General features: G+C 36.4%; 1 protein-coding gene across 1 annotated transcript in view; it reads left to right on the forward strand.

The window, feature by feature from the left end:
- The window catches only part of TENM3 (teneurin transmembrane protein 3), a 2,759,728-nt gene that overhangs the window by 586,497 nt on the left and 2,145,883 nt on the right, over positions 1–27,348 (forward strand). The window lies entirely within an intron of this gene.

The raw sequence follows: 27,348 nt of genomic DNA on the forward strand, positions 1-27,348 counted from the left end.
CTCAGCCTCATTTTATCCAGCCTCTATTCAAGATGGAATTGCTCTTGTTCGAATGCTTCTGACACAATCATGCTTAACCCACCAATTCTCCAAGCCACCAAACTGACTTTCCTTTCCTAAGGTTCTCGTGTCCACCCAAATTTCCAAAGTACACGTCCAGTTGAAAGGGTCAGTCCTATTTTTCATCATTTGAAAAAGATGGACTGATGGTCCATCTTTTTGCTGAAAGCATTCCCTCTGGAGGTCTCCAACAGTCTCCTGATACCAAGGCAGTGAGCCTGGACTGCCAATCCTGCAGCACCCAGTGACACAGCTTTCACAGAAACACACTCAAGTCTACTTCCCTGGGGCACACCCAGAGTGACAAAGGCATCTCTAGAGGGGTACATGATGTTTCCAGAAGTGGTTCTCTGCAAACATATTTTCTGTCTGGGTGCTGAACCTTGGTCGTTGGTCACTGGTCTGGGAGATCTGAGATCCTTCTTTCTTTCTTTTTTTTTTTTTTTTTTGGATATTCTCACAAACTCTGCCTGTGTTTTACTAACAGTTCACTTCTGTCAAGACCAATGGAGAAAACAAGGCTTAAGCATTTTGAATTCAAAGAGATAGGAGTTGGTTTATGAATGCTTTCCTCCCTGAAGACTGACGCCCAGGCAAATTTAACTCCAGCCTCTTCTTTAAGACAAAAGCAAAGCTTCCAGAGAGCAAAGGATGTGCAACCACAAACACAACCTCATGTCTACATGGTTGGGCTCCTGGCGGGCTAGATCCAAAAGAAAGAAGAAAGAAGATTCTAATTGCTTCACATCTACATAACTAAAGGAGACAGTCAGATGATTCTTCCATAAATGAAGGAAGTTTGCTTCAAAGTGACTTGCAGCATTGAAAAAGCAATGTTCTAAGCAAGGAGAAGGGACCGGTGGTGACATTATGGAATTGTTTAGTTACCATTTATGAAGTGCTAACTCTGTGTTTTATACCTCTGTAGTTATTTCCACTCAATATTTCCACCAATCCAACATTATGAAATATTGAGAGAATACAGTATAAAATACAGTGTGTAAAATACAAATGAGAGTACTGAAATCAATCGTTAACTTCAATAACTTGTCCAAGGCCAAATCTGGGGTTCCAAAATCTATTATCTTTAGGGCATGCTTCATCCAGTACAGTTACATACATGTGATAATGCTTTCTAAGTATATATTTTATATATATATATGTATATATATATATACGTATATGAGATTTTCATATATAAGATTTATCCCAGGGGTACAGGTTCTTAACCCCATTTTACAGATGAGAAAACATAGACTTAGAAAGCTTATTACTTGCTTAAGATCAAAGACCTCAAAAAACCCAGACATTTTCACTATCTCACCTGCATTCTAATTTCCTTCACCTGAGTTTCTTACTAATAATTTTGGATTAACTAGCATGGGATTTATTATGCAATGTAGTAGCTAAAAACAAACAAACAAAAAACAACTCCATTAAACCATGTTTATCATGTACTGGATGAAGGATGCCCTAAAGATAATAGTTGTATATTATCAGATATATATAATATATATTATATATATATATATATATCTATATCTGAACATGATGAAATACCATACCACTAGAAAGGATTGATAGAGTGACTATGAGATGCTGTCAAGCTATATAATTTCATTTCTAACTTAGCCAAATATAAAACAGCGAAAGTAAACTGGGAGGAGTGTAAATAACATCATGTGTAAGAAATATCACATTGCCAAGATGACACTGAACATTTTTCCAAAGGCAGAGCAGGTACCATAATCCACGTCACAGGTAAAAGCTGACTGGTGAAGAGAACAAGCTTTTCCTCATACCTTTCAAAGCCCAACTAGGATATACCCCTACATTTTATTTATCTATAGATTTTTGCACTTTTGAGCTTAACATTACTTGACCAGTCTGTTTTTTCTGTAGGTCCATGAAGTAGGTGGCTGTGTCTATCTTGTTTACAGTTTTATTGCAAATGCCTAGCATGCTGCCTGACACGTTGCAAGTACTCAGTAAATATTTCATGAATAAATGATTGTTGAATAAATTAAGAGATACATAATATCATTGCAATAGAGAAAAAAATGCTAATTTTTCAAGTTCATTACCCTGCCAGAAAGACTGTCATTGTGTCCTTGCTAATACTGAGCAGATCCTTTTGTAGAAAATTCAAATTTTGTTACAAAATGCAAATAAAGGTGAGAACTACATAGTTATTGATGATTAAAATAAAACATAAAATTTGATGTTGAAACCTTTAGAGGAGTTCAAATGATTTTATAAAATGCAAGGAAATATTATAGAAGCAGCTAATGCCAAGTCGTACCAGGAATGAAACTCACAAGTCTCAGTCTACAGAAAACATGGTACATGTGCCACCATTTGGTGAGATTATGGAGTTGCAAATAATTATTGCTAATTTTCACATCACACTATTATAGGGAAGTTCCTTGCATAATGTAATAATTTACATTATTTAAAATTGGAAATAATGTTTATGGTTTTTACAGCATGGCTAAAATTACACGTAGAATTATAAAATAGAAATCCATGAGTTTAAAATGTTACAAGAGTCACATTTTCAGTTGGAAGACACTTAAGCAATTTTGAAATAAGTCGAAGGAAAGATTTTTGCTTACCTGACCACTAATAGATGTTGTACATGTTCAATTTCTAACCAGTATAAAAAGAGCCAAAGAGATTCAGAGCTGTGTGGCATCGTTTATCGTCAAAGTTGATGGGACCCAAGAGGCTACACTGTTTTGATGTCTGAGGCTTGACCTTACACTAATGAGACCGGATTTTCTTATGTGGGTCCTAAATTGACTCTGACGTCATTTCCCAAAGAGGAGCTCCAGAAATGAACAGAGAAAACATCCTAGGAATAAATGTATTTTCTAATTAGGGGATGCCATTATTGGACAAGGAGCTCCAGGTTACCTCAAAAACAATTCTAGGAAGAGAGAGTCTCACTAGCAATCATTTTTGTGGTAAAATTCCCCAATTCTGCCTGACACTCTCGTAAGGCTTTTCTTTTTTTCCTTTTCTTATTTTTTTATTTTTTTTGTTGTTGTTGGTGGTGGTGGTGGTGTTGGTTTTGGAAACAGTGTCTTGCTCTGTTACCCAGGCTGGAGTGCAGTGGTGCGATCTAGGCTCACTGCAACTTCCGCCTCCCGGGTTCAAGTGCTTCTCCTGCCTCAGCCTCCCGAGTAGCTGGGATTACAGGCACCTGCCGCCACGCCCAGCTAATTTATTTTGAGTGTGTGTATTTTTTGTTTTTTGTTTTTTTTAGGGTTTCGCCATGTTGTCCAGGCTGGTCTCCAACTCCTGAGCTCAGGTGATCCACCTGCCTCCGCCTACCAAAGGCTTGGAGGGATTACAGGCGTGAGCCACCGCCCCCGGCTTCTCGTAAGGCTTTTCTGGCTAGGCTTTCTCTCTCCTAGAGACGCGTTTAGTCCTCTCCGTGGAAGAGGACAGTGCCCCTCGCAGACAGGCTCCCTCGAAAAGCTAAGCAGTACCAGCTACAGGTGACTACAAAGAAAAAGGTGTTTGGGGTAAAACTTTTAACTCCGCCTACCTATGGGCACTTTCTTCTGCCACTTGTTGATTTTGCCACAGCTATTTCCAGTTCTGAGCAAGAGCAACTTTAGAAAATTATACGGTCTGATAAATTTCAAGGTTTTTTCCAATTTATTTTTGTTTCCTGATTTTCTAATTCATACTTAAAAAAAAAAAAAAAAAAGGCCAGTTGGGCGATGGCTCACATCTGTAATACCAGCACTTCAGGAGGCTGAGGCAAGATAGAAAAAAAAAAAAAAAAAAAAAATAGAAAATGTAATTAGCTGTGTATGGTGGCATGTACTTGTCATCCCAGCTACTCAGGAGGCCAAGGCAGGAGGATTGCTTGAGGCCAGGAGTTCGAGACTAGCCTGGGCAACATAGGGAGACTGTCTCAAAAAAAAAATTTTTTTTTTTAAATGAAATTAGCAGGAGTGGTGGTATGTGCCTGCAGTCCCAGCCTAGCTAATTAGGAGGCCCAGGTGGGAGGATCCTGTGAGCCTGGTAGGTGGAGGCTGCAGGAGCCGTGATTGCGCCACCTCACTCCAGCCTGCACTTCAGCCTCGGCAACTGCAGCCAGACCCTGTCTCAGAGAAAAAAAAAAAAAGCTCTATGCTTAGCTTAGCGTGCACAGAATAAAAAAAATTAGAGCAGTACAGAAGTTCAGTTTTGATATATATGTTTTAAGGTAAAATTTATTTCTCTAACATACTTAAAGCTTACATGGGTAGTTGCTGAAAAATTCTGGGTTATGAGATATAATTCAATTCTCTTGAATAAATCAATTCAATGTGTTATATTGATGGAATAAATAAGTTGCATGTTAAGTAAGAAATATTAGAATTGTGCTCAACAGCAAATGAATTCTCTGGAATTGTATCCCATCTGTAGACAACCATTTGAATGTACTTTTAAGAGCTATCATATAAAATGAGCATAGTCCCTATCTAATTATTTGACACGTATGAGAACAAATAACGCCTCTGTGAATGAATAAACTTCTCCAATTTGGAGGCAAGATTCCTTAACTTTAGGTATAGAATTGAGAATAATATCATATATGCCATTAGTTAATAATAAAATTTAAAATATCATATAGTTCAGAAAAAATAATCTACCCTGTTCTGAACAGAAGTCATACCTGTTTAGGCCATACTGATAAGTGTTTGGTGAAGACAGACACTAAATCAAGTATTTTTAACTTAAGATTAACATATTTATTAAAAGAAATTTGTGGTGTTACAGGGTTTGTATGCAAGTAGTTTAATGAATTCCATTTGAACCTCATTGTTTCTAGAGAATATATAAAGCATATCTTAGTAGTTAAAGAACTTATGCAATTTCTGGAAATTAAAACAATAGTCTATGATTACTTCAAAAATCCAAAGTGATATATAGTTGAGGTGTTTTTCTTGATTCAAATAATATATTATCATTTTGTTATTTATAACATTGATGTTGCTAAATAATCAATAAGGATTCAAAAATTAAAATAATAGAGCTGTTTTGTTTCCACTTATGTGTGCTGTTTGCAAAAATGCAGCTACATAGGGTGTTTTGTACCCAGGTTTGATGAGAACTTTGTCAACCATCTGCACTGTCTGATTCCATAAGAGTGACAATCTAAAGCCTCTGAAGATTTCACCTTTACGTAAAGGTTCTACACAATTTTCTTGTTGGTGAATATTACATTTTAGCCTGAAAATGCCCTGACATGTATTGGGTGAAATTTTTCTAGTTTCAAATGTTTGGTCAGTAATGGTATAGTAAAGCTAAAAAGAAAATGAAATTAGATGGAAAAAAGAAAAACTCTGGAAAATGAAATAATAGAATAAAAGTTAAATAAAAATAAAATTAAGACTAGATTTTGAATTCCAAATCATAGGAATTTTTATTAGAAACAAGATTTCTATGTGGATTTTAACCCATCAAATATGAATATAGTAAATATAAACACTATTTTAGAACCACTTTAGCAGCTCTTTAACTTCTGAAATAAATGTGTATTTTAAGTTATTTTAAAACTTTTAAATTATCAGTTAAACTGTGATAACCGCAAACACTTGATTATTCAAGTAGTCAGGAAAAGGGTCCTGAACATATGTGTAAAATATATTATAAAATTGTTATATATCTAGGCGCTGTCTGCAGATCTCAGAAACGTATGCATACTGTTTATCTTAAATTAGTTTACTTTTGCTTTCTTGCTTCAATATATATTAGTAGTACCAAACATTTTTTTTTTTGGCTGACTTTGCTTCTTTTGAAAGTAAGCACCTGGATTAATAAATCACCCGAAAGTATCCTTCCTGCATTCCCTGTTGTTTTCCTTACAAAGAAATTCAAAGAATTAGCAAAAATTGGTGTCATCATTTGTTTTAGAGTGCTTGACTTTGAATGGTTACTTTTATTGTACAGCCTACCACAAATTCATGAGGAGTGAAAATTTATTAGCTAAATGTCGTAACGGTATGTTTATCATCAAAAGTCAATTGGGAATGGGAGTGGGATCTGGTGTAGATTTGAAGACTTTTTTAGCGCCTAAGTGCTCAAAGCACTTTACACATTTTAAGTTATTTTTTCATAACTCATCCTCGTTTATATAAGTGTGAGATAGGAATGGAAGAAAAGGTAGACATGCACCATCTAGAGTTTATAAAGCTGAAAATGTACCTTCAAAAGTTGATGTACTAATACAGATTTGAATAGTTTCCAGGTGTTACCGTGCCAACAACAGCACCTGGATTTATTTTGTTCTCATCTTTTTTGGATTAAGTTTCAATGTTACAGCCACAAGGTGCTCAAAACTTTGATGTGTGCCTATCCACTGCCATTTGGTCCTTCAGAAACAAGTAATAGCCAGACAAATCCCAAATCACTTGATGACAGGCCCCTGAAACTACACTTCTGTTTTATTTACCCTTATCATTTTCCAAGGAGAAAATCACAGAGCCCGTAGAGCTGGCCAGGATGTAAGGTTGCGCTGACAGGCCAAACGTGGCTTGCTTTATCCCCTCAATTCTCTCCTTGTTTCTTCTATGCACCCGATATATGAAAATACTCAACTGTGGGACTTATTCGCATTCATACATGGACAGAGAAAAGAGAGCAACTCAGGCCACAGATAGATTGCCAATAGTGTCTTTTCTCCATTTTTTCTGTGGCTGGCTCACAGGTTCATCCAAGAGCAAACGCTTTTTGTCTTCTCATCTTACACTGTGCCATAAACCACGCTGGAATTGTTAACAGCTAATAATATCACTGGATTATTGTGTTGGCCAACTGTTCTGTATTACTGTGATGGTAACATTGACTCTATGGCGAAACATCACAAGAAGGGGTAAAGAAAGGATTATTTTATATTATAAAGGATTAGATTATATAATATTTCCTAATATTTCCCAACTTTTTTTTGAGATTATTAGTAACAATCTTTAGATTATGTAACCATGATCACGATTTTATGTGTAGAGTGAGGATTTAAGAAAACTATTGGAATAATTCCAATCTAAAGCAATTAGAATACATTTTCATATGTATTCATATGAAAATAAAATGAATATAACAATATAACAAATACATAAATACAATTTCATATGTATTCAGGTATTCTAAAATGGTTAGAAAACTGATGCCACATAGAAGAACACATATTATGGCTTACATCATCCAGAGTTCAACTTTTAAAACTCTCATGAGGTTTTCTCTTAAGTTAAGCATGTATGAGTCAAATGAAGTATAAAATATGTTATAATTTTCAAAAAAATAGAATCTTAGATATGTTTAACTGGAATGTCTAGTAATTTATTGTAAAAACATATTTATTGTTGGAATTCCCTCAACAATTTCCTATCCCTTTTAGAGTGACATACACATATCAAATTCATCTTTCTTTAAGCATGCAACCAGAGCAATTATTTGCCTACATTCTTTCCTGAATATCTTCTTCATTTCACTGGCAATATGTGATAATTGGGTTTTTAAAAATCTGAATTAATTGTGAAGGCAGAAAAGGACAAGCACCGATCAGTGATCTTTCTATGACTTATTTAAATTCCATTTCAATGTAAAAATTGTACTGAAAGTTAATCAAACGTGATCAATTAGCATTACATGTAAAGAACACCAATAAATACCTGCACATCTCATAGGTTTAACAAGATTGAGACTTTGTTTTGTATGAATTTGAAATAAAAACTATTTGTAAGGCATATGGACACAATTTTGTTTTCTACTTGACACTGAAGATTCTTTCAGTATTTTAGTGCTTTGAAGTATTATTTTTTTCAGGGCTATATCTTGGCTGGCACAGAATCAAAGTTATTTGGAAAGAATAAAGAGCATACATCAAATAGCAGAATTACCACTCAGAAAATCTCATCTGCCACAATGTGTAGTGGAGCTTTCCATATTTGTTTTCTGGTCAAGATATACTGCATATTGTTTAGACTTCATTCTGATAAGTGCAGACACATGATTAGAGCAAATTTGCCTTTAATCAGCCACGGGTATTTTGTTACATCTTAGAGTATTCAGTCATCCTATTGAATTTGTACATTTTATTATTTTGGAAAGCTTAGAAAATGGAACTACGTGAAAAAGAAAGCCAGAGCTCTGCTGTTTGACAGTTCCACATCGTCATTATCATTTATTATTCATTGTTTTTGGATGTAAATTATAAGAGTCATTGACTTTCCATTGAAAAAAAACCTTCATTCATTTGGAAGCTAAATTTTAGTAAAATCAAACAGGATGTTCTTGGCTTATTTTTTCTTTAATATCATCTGTATAATCCCAAATATTCATTGCAATGTTATCTTCATTTATTTCTATAAAGTGTCTTGAATAGCAAGTACTAATTAATCATGTATTAACCTTTTTCTCAAATTTTTAATTGTAGGTACGCGCCAAATGATTAATCATTTGATACACCAATATTGAGTATTGCTTCTAATTTTACATTATATAAAGCTTTTTTCTCCATTTTAAAATAATTTTTTTTTTGCAAACTTTAGCCTTCCTAAAGATTTGCAACATTGAGAAGAAAGATCTTGGATTAAGTCATAATGATTACTAAGGGAAAGAATATTACCTTAAAATCCATGAGTGACAAATGTCCAAATCGCTACTGTGAAGGTGTTTGAAGGTTGAAGACTCCTATTGAGAAAGCCACTACAGAAAGTGTGCAGATAATTATTTTCTCTACCTTTAATTTTATTATATAAATTGAATACTGCCTCTACTGATCAAGTAATAAAGTTATTTTCATTTGTTATGCAAGGTCCTTTTCAAACGCATTATGGGGACTGATGGAGGAGATAGGCATTCTTCATTGAATCAGATAAAGAATGAAGTACCTAGACTGATTCATGAACTCAAGAGAAATTTAATTTAGTTGAGGCAAATAGCAGTTTATGATGAAAAGTGGAAAAAGGCAGTCAGTGTTCTTGTGGAATTGTTTCTTTTGACAGTTTGCATTAAGCCTTTGTATGTCATAAAAATGACAAGACAATTTCTGAAAAAAAAAAAAATATCAAGCAATGGAAAATCACTTTCTTGGGGTAAAGGTATAAAATCAATACATGTTCCTTTCTCCTCCCAAAGGGGTAACTCTTCCTCCATTTTAATACCTTTTTTAGTACAGCATATGACTGTTTCTCCAAATTATTATTAAGTTAAATAAATTGTTTTGAAAAGAAATCATTGTAGAATACAATTGCTATTTTAATTGGGAGCTAAATTTGTTTTAATATTATATGAATTAGTAAAGATGGGCTTAATTAGAACTATTTTAATAATTTCATTTTACTTGGGCCTTAAGTGTTATTTAATATAAATTGATGACTGCTATTTAAATGTTAGAGGACTGTGTGGTGTTTGAAGGAGTTCCACTCATAAGTGAGATCTGTTGATACTTTTTCCATACGCCTGGGCATATTTTTCATTTTCCAAGGAGTCTTGAAGAAGAAATCAAACATCATATTAGCATTTGCAAGGTACTATGGCTTTTTTAAAAAGTTGTGCCTTTGTTTAAGAGAAGGTAAGTATAGGCCAGGAGCAGTGGCTCATGCCTGTAATCCCAACATTTTGAGAGGCTGAGGCAGGTGGATCACCTGAGGTCAGGAGTTCAAGACCAGCCTGGCCAACATGGTGAAACCCCATTTCTACTAAAAATACAAAAATTAGCTGGGTAAGGTTGCAGATGCCTGGAATCCCAGCCCCTCAGAAGGCTAAGGCAGGAAGAATGGCTTTAACTCAGGGGGTGGAGGTTGCAGTGAGCTTGGATCGCACCACTGTACTCCAGCATGGGAGACAGAGCAAGACTCCATCTCAAAAAATATATATATAACTTTCATAGTTTCAGCAACTTCCCCATTAATAAAATGGAGATAATAAGGTAGAAGAGTATGTGAAAACACGTTATAAACTACAAAATATTTTAAATTATTGGTAGGTATATTGAAATTATTCTGAATTTTAAGTATTATCTAGAGTATTTGTTATGAGTACCCAAACACTTGATTTTCAAAAAGTTTTTTCTTCAGTAAGCATGGTATACAATGCAGATATAACAAGGAAGAATAGAGGGAAGAACGTGGATCAACAGGTGATACATATCAATCAAACAGTCTGGAACAGTTTCCAAGTCAACATTTCAGTGTACATTTCAAGATTTAAGAAGTAAGAAAAGCCCAGAATTTTGCTACTTATATTCTGCTACATGAGTCAATGACAGCCCCTTTTGTCATCGTGATAGAAACATTGGGTTTGCATATTAGATATGCATTTTTCCTTTTTCTCATTTGCAATCCAAGTTATTCTATAAGAATTCACAAATAATTCAAAATTCAGTCAGGAATGCTGCATAATTTCTCAGATCAAGAAATAGAGGGCTTAGACTTTTTAAGCAAAAAAATTATGAATAAAATGTATTATATTAAAATTCCAGATATTTGAATATTTTATTAAAACTATAGTACCACTTATACCAGCAATTCATTCAGTACAAATGATTAGTCTGGTTTATTCTTGGCCTGCAACCCTTTCATTTTATACATATATATTTTCAGAATATATATATATATACTTTCAGAGAATATATATATATATACTTTCAGAGTATATATATATATATACTTTCAGAGTATATATATATATATGTATACTTTCAGAATATATATATATATACTTTCAGAGTATATATATATATATATGTATACTTTCAGAATATATATATATATGTATACTTTCAGAATATATATATATATGTATACTTTCAGAATATATATATATATACTTTCAGAGTGTATATATAGATATACTTTCAGAGTGTATATAATATATATATATATATACTTTCAGAGTGTATATATATATACTTTCAGAGTGTATATATATATATATACTTTCAGAGTGTATATATATATATACTTTCAGAGTGTATATATATATTATATATATACTTTCAGTGTATATATATATATACACTTTCAGCGTATATATATATATATATACTTTCAGTGTATATATATATATATACTTTCAGCGTATATATATATATATACTTTCAGCGTATATATATATACTTTCAGAGCGTATATATATATATATATATACACTTTCAGAGTGTGTATATATATATATATATACTTTCAGAGTATATATATGCATATATATGTATAATTTTAGAGTAAATATATTTGCATATATATACTTTCAGAGTAAATATATATGCATATATATTCAGAATAAACAGACAAAATAATTTTTGAGGTCAAGTGTTTTTTATAACTAATATTGTTCAAACACCAATAGTGATAAATAATTAACAAAATTGTCCTTGTTTGGTAAGATGTTTCACAAAAAAAGGTGTTTGCCTAACTTACGTGGCTTCTCTTTTTAGAGAATTTTAATTCATTTAGAATTAAAATGAAGAAACAAAATTTAATTTAATTTGATTTAGGATTAAAATGAAGAAACAAAAATCACAGACTGATATTGAGATTTGTCAACTATTTTAGAATGATGATGCAAATAAGCTGTAAGCAATCTGTGAAATCAAATGAAGGAAAATATTCAAATGAGAACTCTGTTGTTGCCCAAGCTACACCAAACAGTTTAGAACAGCTGTTAATGAGTAGGTCAGAAGACGGGCGCTTTCCCCTTGAATATCGGTTTCCATTTCCTATCACCGCGCCTGGCTCTCCCTCTTTGTCTCTTTTTCTCTCAGGAGTCGATAGTGTCTATATCTCCTTGAGCCCTGTAATCTATCTCTCTCCCATGTGTCAGCAGCCCTCAGTAGAAAACAAATTCCTCCCTTTGGGCTCAGAGTAAATCATAGAAACGAATTTCTGCATGTCCAAATGGGATTTTGACACCAACAGTATCACCACAAAATTGAGACATCCGCAGTGTCACTGGGCCATTGAGTATAGCAAATTCCAGGCTCAGTTTTGAAGTGCATAGAAGTTCCCCTTCAGAGACTTGTTCCTTTGTTTGAAAGTCGCCTCTTTCTGGCACTGAAGTAATCTTCTTGTCCTGGGTCCTTTCTATCACATAGGAGAGTAAAATCATAAGTTAATTACTATGGAGTAGCAGATAATATAGGCCTTTGGAACACATTTTTGGAGTGAAATGAATGAAAGCACCATAAAGAAAAAGCTTCCTTAATACAAAGGCTGTGGAATTTCTAATGTAAAATAGAATTATTTTAACTTTGGTTTTGGTTTAATGTGGAAAGTAAAATTTTCTCCACACATCCTAAGTTACAGTTTATAGACCACAGTGACTTCTTCTCTTCCTCCTCCTCCTCCTTCTTTTCCTTCTGTCAGTATCTGCTCACGTGACCATCTCTGTCACTTATTCTCTGAAACTACTAATGACCATGAATTTAATTTGAATGTAAGTACATAATTAGGTATCTTATCTAAAGAAGTAAAAAGCATGGTTTTGACTTCATGTAGCTGGTTGGTTTGAAACCAACATTTAGTAAACTCCTTCTGTCTCCTTTTGTATTTGAAAAAATATGTTTCAGAAGTAATTTTAAAACAAGACCTCTAAAAAATACAGCATCTTATGTGTGTATGTTTTAAAACATCGCTTTTTTTAGGCCACTTGAGTTCAATTGAAAATGTTTGTATATGTATTTTTAATTTGGGCTTATCTGTTCAGATTAACATAAAAACTATATCAATTGGTTTTTGGGCAAAGTAATCTATTTTAATTGTAGATAATTGGTGTAGAAACTACAAGCAACAAACAAAGGAACATACCAAAAACACTGGTACCAAAAGCGAACCATTGTTAACACCTTCAAAGATGTATATTTATGTATTGATCTATGCAAAAAGTGGGCTAATACTTATACGTGCCATTTTAAGCCTCTGTCCACTTAAAAGTATATTGTTAATAGTATTACCATGAGTCATTAAATGACAGACTATATAAAATGATTAAAATTCAGTTCCAAAAGTTTATACTGCTCAGTATATTATTTTTCTGTTCCTCTCAACTGAAATGAAATGATGCAACCTGTTTCTTGCTATGAGATACCTCCCCTGACATTGGCAGAAACACTTTAAAAAATTTTTTTTGAGACAGAGTCTCACTCTGTCTCCCAGTCTGCAGTCCAGTGGCGCGATCTCAGCTCACTGCAACCTCTGCCTCCCAGGCTCAAGTGATTTTCCTGCCTCAGCCTCCTGAGTAGCTGGGACTACAGGCGTGTGCCACTATGCCCGGATAATTTTTGTATTTTTAGTAGAGATGGGGTTTCGCCATGTTGGCCAGGCTGGTCTTGAGCTACTGACCTCAAGTGATCAGCCCGCTTTGGCCTCCCAAAGGGCTGGGATTACAGACATGAGCCACTGCGCTCAGGCGGGAATAACATTTACATGCTCCAGGCGAGAAAGACACCACCAATTCACTTCCATTGATGACAAGTCCTAGTGTGATGCCCCCACGCGTGAAAATGATATATTTTCATGTTTTTATTATACTCACGAAGGGTTATCAGTATGTGGCAATGCCATGTGACAAGATTGTATGTTTGTATGGGAGCACAGTCCAGCTGCACTCTAAACAAATAGGCAGGAGTCAGAAAGTGATCGTAATGGAGCCATGGGTTCTATGTCTGGACTTCCTGGGATAGGGTCCCGCCTCTACTGTTTAGTAACTGGTTTTCCTTGGACTAGTTATTTAAACTTTCTGTGCTTAGTTTGCTCATCTATAAAATGAGGATGATGATAGCACTTCCCTCATAGATTTTTGTGGGAGTGAAGCAAATTTACCCCTATGCAGTCACACACACAGACACCCCAGGCCCCGACAGGAAGGACTTCAGGACAGTGCCTGATGCCTAACAGCTTGAGAGGTGAGTTAGCTAATTTTAGTCATTGGTCAATCACCGCAAGCATTGTTTTTGGCCACTCTCTGTGCTCATAACAAAGCAAATGTGTAGTTGATTTTTTTAAAAAGAAACTTGGTTAGGCAGTATGAATGCATTCATTTACTCATAGTAATCCTTAGAATAAAAAAAAAAAAAAGCATCCCTATAACTCCATTCTTGGGTCACAGATAATGACTGGAGAACATGGATCCTGTATGAAAGCCAGCTTAGGGCTGGTCACCATCGTTGATGACTGCAAATGAATGCAAGTCTGAGTACACTCATTCTGGTTCTGGACAGAAGGAGGAGTGCTTCCATCTGTCCTTAGAAATGTTGAAGCCAAGTGATTATTACTGATGGAATGCCCCGCTAGCCTTGTAATAGGAATGGGGGGAGGGTTACACAACTGACTGAGACATGTTCCCTCGTCTTGAAAAGTTGACATTGTAATGAGGTCACATTACAACACATGCAAAACCAAGCACAGTATATGATATTAAAACCTCATGTGCTAGTTGAGTAAGAGAAAACCAAGTACCACATGTTCTCACTTATAAGTGGGGGCTAAAGGATGAGAACACACGGACACGTAGAGGGGAACAACACACACGGGACCTATCAGTGGGTGGAGGGTGGGAAGAGGGGGGGATCAGGAAAAATGACTAAGGGATACTGGGCTTAATACCTGGGTGATGAAATAACGTATTCAACAAACGCCGTGTTACAAGTTTACCTATGTAACAAACCTGCACCTCCTGCACATGTACCCTTAAACTTCAAATAAAAGTTAATTTTTATAAAAACAAAAACAAAACTCACCTGCTAGTTGAGGCACCATCAATGTACATTTAGTCTTCTGGTGAAAAGAAGCTTCATGAAAAAGGCAGGACTTGACATTTTTCTTGAAAGTGTGGAAGCTTTGGAGAAAGAAGAGAAGGGTTATAAACAACCCCAGGGTATGGGGAGAATATCAAGAAGAGAAGCAAAACTGAAGTATGCAGCAGAGAAGCCTGGGGAGGAAAGTCAGGAGTTTGCAGAAAGGATATGCAATGAGAAGCAAACTGCAGAGCCAGAGGGTACCATCCCCACCAGGCTCCATCCCTTCCGACACCAACTCAAGTTCAAGGGTCTCAGGACCATCTTCATACCAGCTGGGTACAAAGTCAGGTGTTCCCCACTGACACCTTCACATTTGCTAATTTGTTAGAAAGCCTCACAGAACTCACCAGAAGCTATTACAGTTGACCCTCAGTATCCACGGGGGATTGGTTCCAGGATGCCTGAAGACACCAAAATCCACTTATACTCAAGTCCCCACACTGCTCCCGCAGAACTTGCATATACAAAAATTCAGCCCTCTGTATCTGTGGGTTTCTTATCCTGGGAATACTGTATTCTTCATCTGCATTGGGTTATGGATGCAGAACCTGTTGGATAGGAAGGGCCGACCATTTGTTGAAAAAAACCCTCATGTAAATGGACTCGCAATAGAAAGCCCTGTTGCTCAAATATATGCACAGTCACGTTTATTACAGAAAAATGATACAAATTAGAACCAGCTGAAGACAAGGCTGCATAAGGAAGTCTAGGAGGGATGCAAACTCTAGGAGGAAGGGCTTCCAGTCATCCTTGCCACGGAGCCATGGGCAGTTACCTCTTCTGACCATGACCCTTTGGGGACCCCCACCCAAGCCACTGGCGTCCACTTTTCCTTCTAGCTATATCACATACTGCTCACATGACTGACCTTTGGTTTCCAGCCCTTCCTGGAAGTTTGAGCCAATACTTAATCTCCAGTTCCTCTGGAGGTTGGAGCTGATTTGGTGTGTCCCAAAGCCCCCATCATAAATCACGTCTTTAGACTGTCCTATAGCAAAGCTTCCAAGCAAAGAGACATTCATCACAGGCAGGACATTGTAGTGACCTAGCAATCACCTCCTAGGAGCTGAGGACAAAGGCCAGACCACTCTCTGTGTGAGATTAATCCTTTATTACACAGAAGAGCATAACAGTTTAAAATGAAAGCTGTTGGTGCTGCAGAAACACTGTAATTTATTGAAACTGAAACAAGCATAATAGACACAATCTTTTAGAAAGTTGATTCTGTTGTTAGTATATGGAGTGGAAAAAAGAAGGTGGAATCTTTTGCAATAACATACATGCGTTTACATGCCCAAACAGGGAAAATGTAACGAATCTATAATATGTTAAGTCTGCTTCTCATTGTGGCTACAGCACCTAGCACAATGCCTGGCAAGTGACCAATAAGCGTATTGGCCACAAAGCATGTTGCTTGAATTTTCAACAAATGAGACTTCACTTTTTTTTTTTTTCACCTTTTTTTTTTTTTCTGAGACAAAGTCTCGCTCTGTCACTCAGGCTGGAGAGCAGTAGTATGACCTAAGCTCACTGCAACCTCTGCCTCCCAAGTTCAAGGAATTCTCCTACCTCAGCCTCCCGAGTAGCTGGGATTACAGACATGCAGTACCATGCCCAGCTAATATTTGTATTTTTAGTAGAGACAGGGTTTCCCCGTGTTGGCTAGGCACTGTGCCTGGCTTGTGACTTCACTTTTTGATTAAGCTCTATGGGTATAGTGGCTTCACGGGAAGATTTTAAGAAGGTTTGGAAGTGAAGTTTTACAGACAGCATGGGACATAGTTTTAGATACAATGAATTGAAGATAGTGAGCAATTTACTTGGAAATGTTCTGTAATCAGATGGGATTGCAGAATTCAAATATAGTTAAAAGATTAATGATAGATATGTATTACTTGAATGATAATTATATAGCTACAGTATTGGAAATTTTGGGTTCAAATGGTCTTCAATGACTTGGAGAATTGAAATAAGAATTAAAGAAGTTCAAGTGTAAGCAACAATTCATTTTTTTTTTAAACAAGTACTTAGATGTTTTTCAATCTAATGGCAAAGTCCTTATCTCCCCTGTATATCATAAGCTTCATAGTTATTTGCAAACACAAAAACATGTGTACAAACTATACACACACAGACCCCCTTCCCATTGATGTGTTGTCTTTTGTAGATAGACAGGACTGAGCTCTGGAGTAAGAGAATAGAAATTAAAATTTCATTATGCTATGTAGGAGAGATTGCAGTTGTTTCATCTAATCTCCTTTCCATTGCCGCCTTTCAGAGGAGTGGCTGCATAACAGTCTGTTAAACGAGACAGGGACAAAGATCTACCATGTAGTTCTGGGCAAGCTTTGGTTTTTCTGAGCTCCTTTTTCTTCCTCCTTCACCACCTTCATCCTGGAATGCAACCATTCCATAGCCATGAGGACAAGAAAGAATTTCTGAGACTTTGGAGCTGACATCGTGGAATGGGTAAATGAACCAGCACTAGCTCCTGCCTAATTTTGGACTACTCCTTATGTAAACAACAAATCTCTGTGCATTCCAAACATTTTATTTGGGTTTACTCCCATAGCCATGAATGGCATTTATAATCTTGCCAACTCAGATTCCTCATTAGGAAAACGTAGATTATCTTAATAACACCTAGCTACTACTGTGGCAGTAAGGAGTGAATTATGTTTATGAAAACTGCTTCGCAAATTGTAAAATGCTCTACAAATGTTAGTTGTTATTGCTCATAAAATCCTGTGTGCCCTTTCTCCACATCTAATTATAAAGCTTGATGAAAATGGTTGAAGTGTTGAATACGTTTCCAGAAAGAGAAAGGAATAGTTCTTAATGAATTATTAACAGCAATTACCTTCTGTTACTGTGCTTTATAGGCTTACATCTGCCTGCTGTGGTGCTATGTTCTTGGGTCCAGTCCAAGAGCACCTAGGAAGAATTTATATACATATATGTTTTCCCACGTTTATGTGTTCTGTCACAGAATTGCTACTGTCATTTCTGTGGGAGGAGGACAGTGTGTAGATTACGTGATGAAACTGGGTGTTCTTAAAGGAAGTATGCAAAAGGTGAAACCACGACTTTGGGGTTGTTTTCTGTTTCTTTTTGAAAATGAGAAAGGTTGCCACCCACAAATTCATACACTTATCTTCTCCAAGCCAAATAAGAACACGAATATCTACATTGAAGTTTATTTAAGGCAAGCAAACTACAATAAGATGGCAAAGTGCATAGTTCATTTGCTAGCGTGAGGCCATTATTTAATAATCCAGGGTTCCTCCGCAGATATCAGGCATTGTGGAGAAAATGTTAGGTGTTCACTTTCCTCATGATAAATGTGTGCAACTGGGGCTACAGTTTGGAATCTTTCATTTAATTATCATGGAATTTCAAGTGCACATTGAGCGATTCCTAGTGAGCCTCCATATACCAGCCTTATGTCCCCATGTTATAAACTCCAAGCAAGCACTCAGACAGTTAGTGGCTGATTGAATTCTGTATTGTGCAGGGCCTTAAAATCTGAAAGGCACTCCTTACTGTCCCCAGACCTTGGATGGATTCTAGGTTCCTTGCAAGGAGGTAGAGGTAGAACTCCAGCAAAGTTGTGCTTTATAATCTGCTGCTGGCCAGGTGCAGTGGCTCATGCCTGTAATCCTAGCACTTTGGGAGGCCGAGGCAGGCAGATCACTTGAGACCAGAGTTGGAGACCAGCCTGGGCAACCTGGTTATTATATATTTTGGTGAAACCCCGTTTCTACAAAATATATAAAACTTAGCTGGGCCTGTAGTCCCAGATATTCGGGCTTGAACCGAGGAGGTTGAGGCTCAGTGAGGCGTGATCATGCCATTGCAATCCAGCCTGGGCCACACAGCAAGATCCTGTCTCAACAAAACAACAAATAAAATAAATATAACCTACGCTAATCAACCTCAGGAGTTGTGGAACAGAGCGGAGACAGGGGTGAGGTGAGTGAGATACAAAATATAAGGGGGCATTTTTCTGTCTGGGGCACATTCTTCAATTGCCTTGCCCTTGTTTTAGCCCTGCTGGGAAAGAGAACTTTCATCTCTTACCAGAGAAAAATGCAAATCCTCTATATTCCTTTACTGTATGGCTGAATGTTCATCAATAGAATGAGCTTCCTTAGTGTTAAATAAATGGCCAGTGGGCTTCTTTCTTTGTCACCTGGCTTCATGTAGCCTCAGTCCTCCTTCCTGGATCTTACTCTAGAGTATCTGGGTGTGATGTGGAGTATAGCAGTATAGTGTGAGTATCGTAAACTCTAGATACCCTCCCCCCCGAGTTCCTCCTGCTCATTACAGCCTTGTGCCAGCTTTTAAAACATCCTTCCAAGTATCTTCTCCCACTTTCTAACAAATGATGAATGACAGGCCCACATCTACCTTGCTGATTCTTTCTTTATTAAGCCTATATTCATTAAACATCTACTCATGTACTCATTCATTGCCACCTTATTTAGTTCCTCTTTTGTGCCAGGCACTTTTCATGGAATCACAGATACAGAATTAAATAAGCTGTCATTAAAATTACCTTCATTGTGGTGATAGACAAAATCAGGAAATAAACAAATATTAAGTACTGGAAAAAAATGTGAAACAGAGTAAGGAAATAAAGTAATGGGGTGAGAGGGTTTCTTTCATATCAGTCACTTCATCTCTTTTCTCAATGTCAATATATTCTTGATATTTAAACAGAATTCCTGACACCACTGTGAAGTCTCAAAATTATGACTGGAATACAGATGATGGTTTTGGTATTGACTGGATTTGCTCAATAGCTTAGCGACCTTCTCCAACATGTGGGAATCAGATAACCCTGATTCATAGTTCTATTATAAGCTTGCTATGCATCATGTCATTAATCCCCTCAACAACAATTCACATTGCAAAATAATATTATTTTGGACATTGGAGGTAATCCACCAATAGTGAAAACTGCCAGGGTTGACTTTCTGTCATGTATTGTAAAATTGTCTTCTAGTATCAATGTTGTCATGTATTGTCAGTTATTGCAATATTGTCAATATCGTCATACATTATCCCAAACAACTTGATGCAAGTCATCCCACCAATGCCCCTAAGCTTTACGCTTCAATGCTTCGTATTTCAGCGGCTTGTTTTCTCTTATGAGGAGGTGGACAAGAGATAACCATCACTTTAAAATGTTTAATTGTAGCAATAACATATTTTGTTATTAATAATCTTACACCTATTTAAGAACCATTTATTAAGCACCTTCTCTGGACCAGAAAATATCAGTGTGAGGGATATAGGAGTTCAGAACACAGACTCAGGCTTTTTTTTTTTTTGAGATAGAGCTTTGCTCTGTTGCCAGGCTGGAGTCCAGTGGCGCTATCTTGGCTCACTGCAACCTCCGCCTTCCGAGTTCAAGTGATTCTCCTGCCTCAGCCTCCGGGTAGCTGGAATTTCAGGTGCGCACCACCACACCCTGCTAATTTTTGTATTTTTAGTAGAGACGGGGTTTCCCCATGTTGGCCAGGCTGGTCTCCATCTCTTGACCTCAGGTGATCCGCCCACCTCGGCCTCCCAAAGTGCTGGGATTACAGGCATCAGTCACCGCGCCCGGCCTCGGGCTCTTTTTTTAAGGAGCCTGTAAGGAATGAGAGAATATAGATTTGAACAATTACAAACATTATGAAGACAATGAAAAAATATAGCATACGGCATTTTCTGCATGACTGCAGAACGGTGTAGTTGTTTGGATAAGGGCAAACGTCTCTAGGGCAAGTGATGTTTAACTTCACTCGGGAAGTGATTGAAAAGAACTCAGTGTTTGAGGACAGGAAATGAGAAGGAGCAGCGAGAACTGAATCCATGACTTGGGAAGTGGGATGTTTCAGGAAATGAAAGGACGAGCAGTGTGCTTGGAGTGTTGAAATAGGAGTAGAAAATTGACGTAGATGTTGCTGGGCGGATAAGCCGGAGCCACATCAGACAAGGTCAGACAAACTCCAGGACAGATAGAGTTTTTTTCTAAGGGACAAAGGGAAGTGATCTTGGGGGTAAAAAGGGAATGAGATTTGTGTTTTAAATATATACTTCTGACTATAAAGATTAGATTAGAGATGTTGCAAGATAATTGGTTAGGAGGCTGGTATAAGAGTCAATGCAAGGCCTCATACAGATGAAGTGGAGCCATTGGTATTTGGCACTGGGCCACATGGACAGAGTCCAGAGATATCAAGATGGTATAATTAGCAAGATTTAGTAATTGATCAGATGAGTGTCAGGAAAGAATGCGTAAGGATGAAGCCCAGATTCCTGAGCAATGAACATAGAGAATGACCTTTACCAAGAACGATACTGATGTGCCTAGTTGACAGGAAATTTTCTCCATGCAAGATTGGATTGTTAATGTTTTCTACACAAACCTGGACATTGGTGCTGGTTTCTCAATTTTGGTAATCTTTTCAGGAGTGTTCAGAAAGTATTTTCAAATCTGGGCAATTACTTAGAGATTTCTCATGTGGGAATCCATTGGTTCAGAAATTCCAGCCTACAATTTGAGTGACCTCACAGGAACAATACCATTCTTGGGTTCAACCAGAAGTTCTAGAGAATCTAATACAAGATACATATAGTTCAGGGGTATCCAATTTTTTGGTTTCCCTGAGGCACATTGGAAGAAGAAGGATTGTCTTGAGTCACACATAAAATACACTAACACTAATGACAGCTGATAAACTTTTAAAAATCACAAAAAAAAATCTCATGATGTTTTTAAAAAGTTTACGAATTTGTGTTGGGCTGCATTCAAAGCCATGCTGGGCCACCTGTGGCCCAAAGCTGCGGATTAGACAAGCTTTATATCCTGTTTGAAGTATGATGTAGTGTTTGTCAAATTGTATCCCATAGTGTTTAGTTCTCTGCTTCCTGAATTTCAGTAAATATCAGACTGCAGTATCATCAAAAGTCTGGAAACCCTTCTAATTTACCTTCCCTCTTCTTCCTTTATGGATCTATCCTTGTTTAAAGGTGACTCCCTCTGGCATGAACACCAAATATATTCCTCTACCCCCACTAGCCATTTCCCACTTCCTGATTCTGTGTATTTGACTTTTTTTTGGGGGGGGGGGGATGGAGTCTTGCCCTGTTGCCCAGGCTGGAGTGCAATGGCATAATCTTGGCTCACTGCAAACTCCACCTCCCAGGTTCAAGTGATTCTCCTGCCTCAGCCTCCTGAGTAGCTGGGATTATAGGTGCGCTACCACACCCAGCTAACTTTTGTATTTTTAGTAGAGGCGGGGTTTCAACATGTTGACCAGGCTGGTCTGGAACACCTGACTTCAGGTGATCTGCCTGCCTTGGCCTCCCAAAGTGCTGGGATTATAGGTGTGAGCCACTGCACCTGGCCTATTTGACTTTCAATGCTTAAATTTTAAGTATTTTTTCCATTACTTAATGAATCATACTTTGCTTTCACAAAAAGAAAGGTGTTGTTGATGATGTTTCTCTTATTCTAATATGGAGGATCTTAAAAAAAAAATGCTAAGCCCACAGAAACACCACTAGCTTTTCTTTGCTCTTACCTTCTTGCTCATATACATGAATTCCATATATAAATTGCCCCTGTTGTGTTTCACTTTTATGTCCTGTTATATAGTATGATTATATTCCTCAAATGTATTATCTGACTTATGCATATAAAGCAATGATATGGTGATATAATGACCATATCTATGATATAATGATATACATTATAAGCAGAAGTCATAAATATTAGCATGTCATTGCTTAAATTATGCAATAGTTAATGCTAATGATAAAAAATTTACATTAGCCAGTATTTGGTTCAAAAGGTATATACTTGTTCTCATCAACAAAGCATATTGGTTCTCAACTGCAGGCTACCCTCATGCATAAAGAGCACCTGCTCACCCTCCACACTGAAAACATTGGCATAGCCTGACCATTTCCCCTTCAGTGCATTCTCTTTTTAGGGTCCATTAATTATCTTCTAAGAATAAGATCACTTTTATAAGGTCTAAAGTCAAAAGTCCTGTCTTCTACATATTTGATCCACTCTTTTCTCAATCCCACTCTTTACTCGTGTGTTCTATTCTCCATTCGGAAGGCTCTCATCACGAGTTCATGTTTTTAAAAATGTTCATGTAGTATAGATTAGTTGAGTTCCTCAAATCCTCATCTAACACTTTCTTGCAGTATTGATCTGACTAATCTCCAATGCTAGAGAATTAAGAAATTGTTCCAGAAATGTTACATCTTGGCTTTCTTTTGCAAGTTCATAATTAATCCAGACAAAGCATTTCTCCCAGACTGTGATGCCAAGGAGTAGAGCTAGACACATTGAATTTCTGTAGAAATATTATGATAAATGTTCCTCCTGCCTCCATGTCCTCATTTTAAAAATAGTTATGAAATAGACTCTAAGGCCACTCTCAACACTAATATATGTTTCATGATTTAATTTAATTTACATATATTAAAAGAAAATAGGAAATGCATTTATTGTGCCATCTCCACAGATACGTTAAAACTTGCTTAACATGATTTCTCATCTCCAAAATTTTAGTTTGTTTTTTTCATCCTTAAAAAACACATGTGACCAAATGCTATATAAATACTTTTCACTGCTCATGTCAAAAGTTGCTTGGCAGTCATTTTCTTATAACAGTTTAGAATACTGTGTTTGGAGGACCTATTCAGAAGGATTTACGGTTTAACAGACTATAATAATAACAGTATACATCATACAATATCTATAAAAGAAGTAGTATCTGAGACCAATTAATGCTAGCGTTACACTATAAAATGTGGTTTTATCATCATCACAGCCTATTAAAGTACACATCATCCAAATCTCATTTCCAAATTGTTTCATGTCACAAGAAATAAATTTATTATGCAGAAGTGTTATCTTATGTGCTCATGTTCATTAGATTCCATTTCACTGGTAGATAGAGTCATGGGTTATTGGTTTGATGGTTTATTTTTAAATAAAATGTATTTTTTCAAAAAAGAGAGAATATTTTTAATTTTTCATATTTTTTCTAGACATCCACTGACAAATTTAAAAAGTTCTATCTATGTTCTATATTAATAATACATGGCCTAAATATTTCAATGGAAGAAAACAGATCAAAATACTAGTCTCTTTTTAGCTATGGGAAATTTAAAGATGTGTTTAAATAAACAAAGTAACTAAACCCTCAATCCAGTGCCAACAAGGCATCCCCACAGCCAAGAGTCACATCGTGAGAAAATAGCCAGCAAATATAATCTGATCCCCCGACCCTCGTCACTGCTTGGTGATCAGATCTTACTATGCAGTGAAGGAAACAATGCTATTATTACTTCTCATGAAGTGTCTTCTTTTTTATTTCTCTTGTAATTTATCTTCAATTGAACTGATATTGATTTCGTGGGGGAAAATTGCATAATCTCCAAGGAGATTTCTAAAGGCTAATCTTAGTTTGTGCTTTATTTTTTTCCACAGGTTTATTCTTGCCAGTGATTTATCTACCTAATAACATTATAGATAAAACCTGATCTTTCCATTTATTTCTTCAAGAGCTGTTCATGTTTGAGCATGCTTTGTCCTTAATTGCCTGGGGATTTTTCGATAGCCCTGACTTTAGTGGTCTGAAACAAGTTGCAATAAAAGTAATTAAGGCACTGCGCAACAGAATCTACAAATGCTGTTTTGCTTCCATGTGTGATATTTAACTAATTGTTCATTGCTGTGCAAACATTTAACTTCATAGATATCATGACTTTAAAGTGAATAAACATTGCTTTTGTATTTATTAAAATAGTGTAGTTTAATAGTGAATACTAAAGCTTCCAGGTACTTTAAAATACCATCTTCCACTGTCTGCTGTGCAGTTTAATGTCAGACTGTTGAGGTTATCAATCATTCCTTAGAAAACTGTAAAATACACTTGACTTCTACAGAGAGGCTATAGGATGCAGTGAAAATTGAGGTGCCAGGGAGTAAGAGAATTGGACTCTAGATCATCTCTGCCTAGCGGTGCTCCCTTTTTTCTGTGGTTTTGCTACCTCACCAGAAAAATTAGGTATTACATTAAATGACTGTAAATGGACTTTCCAACAGAGTGTCTTCCTGGGGGGCTAAAGACATTTTATGTGGAGTGCAATCAATGTCTGGAAACAAAAATGAGAGCTAAAATATATACTATGCTACCTAGGAGAAATTTCATGCAAAGTTTTAGATTAGATGTTTCTTTCCCCCTTAAATATGGACACATCAGTAATCTCTTCCTGAGCTTGAATATTATATTATTGGCCAATCTGGCAACTGCTGGTGAAGGGAATAATTTTGTTTGCTGTAGAAGAAAGAAAGGCTCTTGTGTCCACTGAAAACATATTCAGGAAGTGGGATGCATGACCGCGTTTTTCCTAAGTTCACATGAGGCATTGTGAACTTTGTTTGTGCCTGCTATTTATTTTGTATGGTCGTTATTTCCCTTGATATTTTGTTTGCAGCTTTTTCCCCTCTACGGTTTGATGCCTGCGATAATAACAATGCCCCTGCAAAACAAATCCACAATGAGTAAATAGCAATGGTTCTTTTAACCCTCTCTCAAAGAAGAATTTGATCCCTTGCTAGGCATTTTCTGTTTCCCCAGCCTTTAAAATGACCTTAATTTGCAGACATAATCTGGCATCATTGTCGCATGTAACAGAGATGTCAATATTAGAAGTTTGAATCCTGGAATGATCACAAGTGGGATTATTTAATTCCTAAGAAGGCTGGCAGTTGAGGGCAAGAAAGATGCATTTGGAACAATCTCCAAGGGTTTTTTTGTTTTTGTCTTTGGTTTCCAACTCGAAAAGGAAAACAGAGATTCAAATCCTAAGCAGACTTTTCAAAAGATAGACTTCTTCCAAGCAGTAAGAAAATACTATTTCTATTCAAAGACACTTGAAGCTTGTTTTCCTTCATACCTGCCTGGGGTGCTGAGTTTGCAGAGCCTTTCTGCAGACACCTGAGGTTTTTGTCAATGAGAATCATGAAGCTTTGGAGAAGTAATATACAATAAAAGAGCAATAACTGCTCTTATTAGGCTCTTTCAAGCCATCTGGTGTGATTTCTTTTTTTTTTTTTGCACTTTCACGCACAAAAAAATTTGTTGATAAATTTCCACTGAATTGTATGTAAGTCATGCATCCTTATTGGAAGGCTGATTCTTTTCATCACTAGGTGGCAGTGTAGTCACGTACTTATGGTTATTCATCTGCCAGCTCCTAAATAACAGGGCTTCCGGCTTCAGTGTTAGGTTTCCAAGCCTCTCGTGCATCCTAATATCCATGTCTCCTTTATTCAAAGGACAAGCATATCTGTACTTAAGTGATTTACTTTGTACATCAAGCTCTGTGAAATTTCCACTTATGTTTACTTTTATTTTCAAAGAAAACACTTGAATACATTTTCAACAAAATATTACAAGTACCATGCTGATCTTCAACTAATTATTTTTTTATTTAAAATGCTCAGTATGAAAATGTTTTTATGAGCACATGAAAAATAGAAAATTTGAGAGATGTAGTTTAAAAAAATTATTCTAAACTCACAAAAGTAAAGCTTTGATCTGTCTCTTGAATTATTTAAAAAAGAATAAACGAGCATATATAATTCAAATCTTGGAGTACTATCAAGGGCATCACTATGGGAATTATCTAATGTATTTATTTAAAATATTTTCTACAGTAGACTTTCCAGAAATAATGGTGCTTAGAAGAGTGCACTTTTAATGTTATAATTTTAGTTTGGAATAATTTATGCAAATAATATAGAGTGTTCTCTAGAAATATCCTAGTTTCTTGAGGACTGATATAGTCTCTTGGATTCTTATGTAGAGAAGCTTGTGGTATCCTGTTTCGTATATTTTTGGCAAACTGCCACATTCCGGGATGTCTTTATCACCTTGTTTGACACACAAAGTGCAGTATCTGCAATGTGGACCAAAAAAAAAAAAAAAAAAATCAATAAAATTATTTCCTGCTTCTCATCACTTTCTTTGTTCTAAAAGAAAAGAAAATCCAAGCCCTAGTAGATAAACATTATCTGACCAAACTCTTTTGCATATATCGTATCTAAACTTTCTTCTGTATTGGCTGCCTATGCAGTCTTACTCTAATATTTTCTAGAGAAACTGGTGTTACCAAAATGCCAGGGGTTTGGTCTAGGTCTCCTTGCTTGCCTGACACAAAGAAAGCCAATCACTAAGACAAGGAAGATTGCCAGGGAAGAAGACTTTATTCAGGTGCTGCAGCCAAAGAGACAGGAGATAAGTCTCAAATCTGTCTCCTCAACCAACTAAAATTGGGGTGTTTATATATCAGGGAAGGAATGTAGCTACCTGCAGGGAACAAATCAATTAGGGAGGAGTAAGGAAGTAATCAAGATGGATGAGGGGCCCGGCATCTCATTTTCTGGATGTGGTCATCTGGTGAGTTTC

The sequence above is a fragment of the Pongo abelii genome, chromosome 3 (genome assembly GCF_028885655.2).
Source record: "Pongo abelii isolate AG06213 chromosome 3, NHGRI_mPonAbe1-v2.0_pri, whole genome shotgun sequence".
Classification (NCBI taxonomy): Eukaryota; Metazoa; Chordata; class Mammalia; order Primates; family Hominidae; genus Pongo; species Pongo abelii.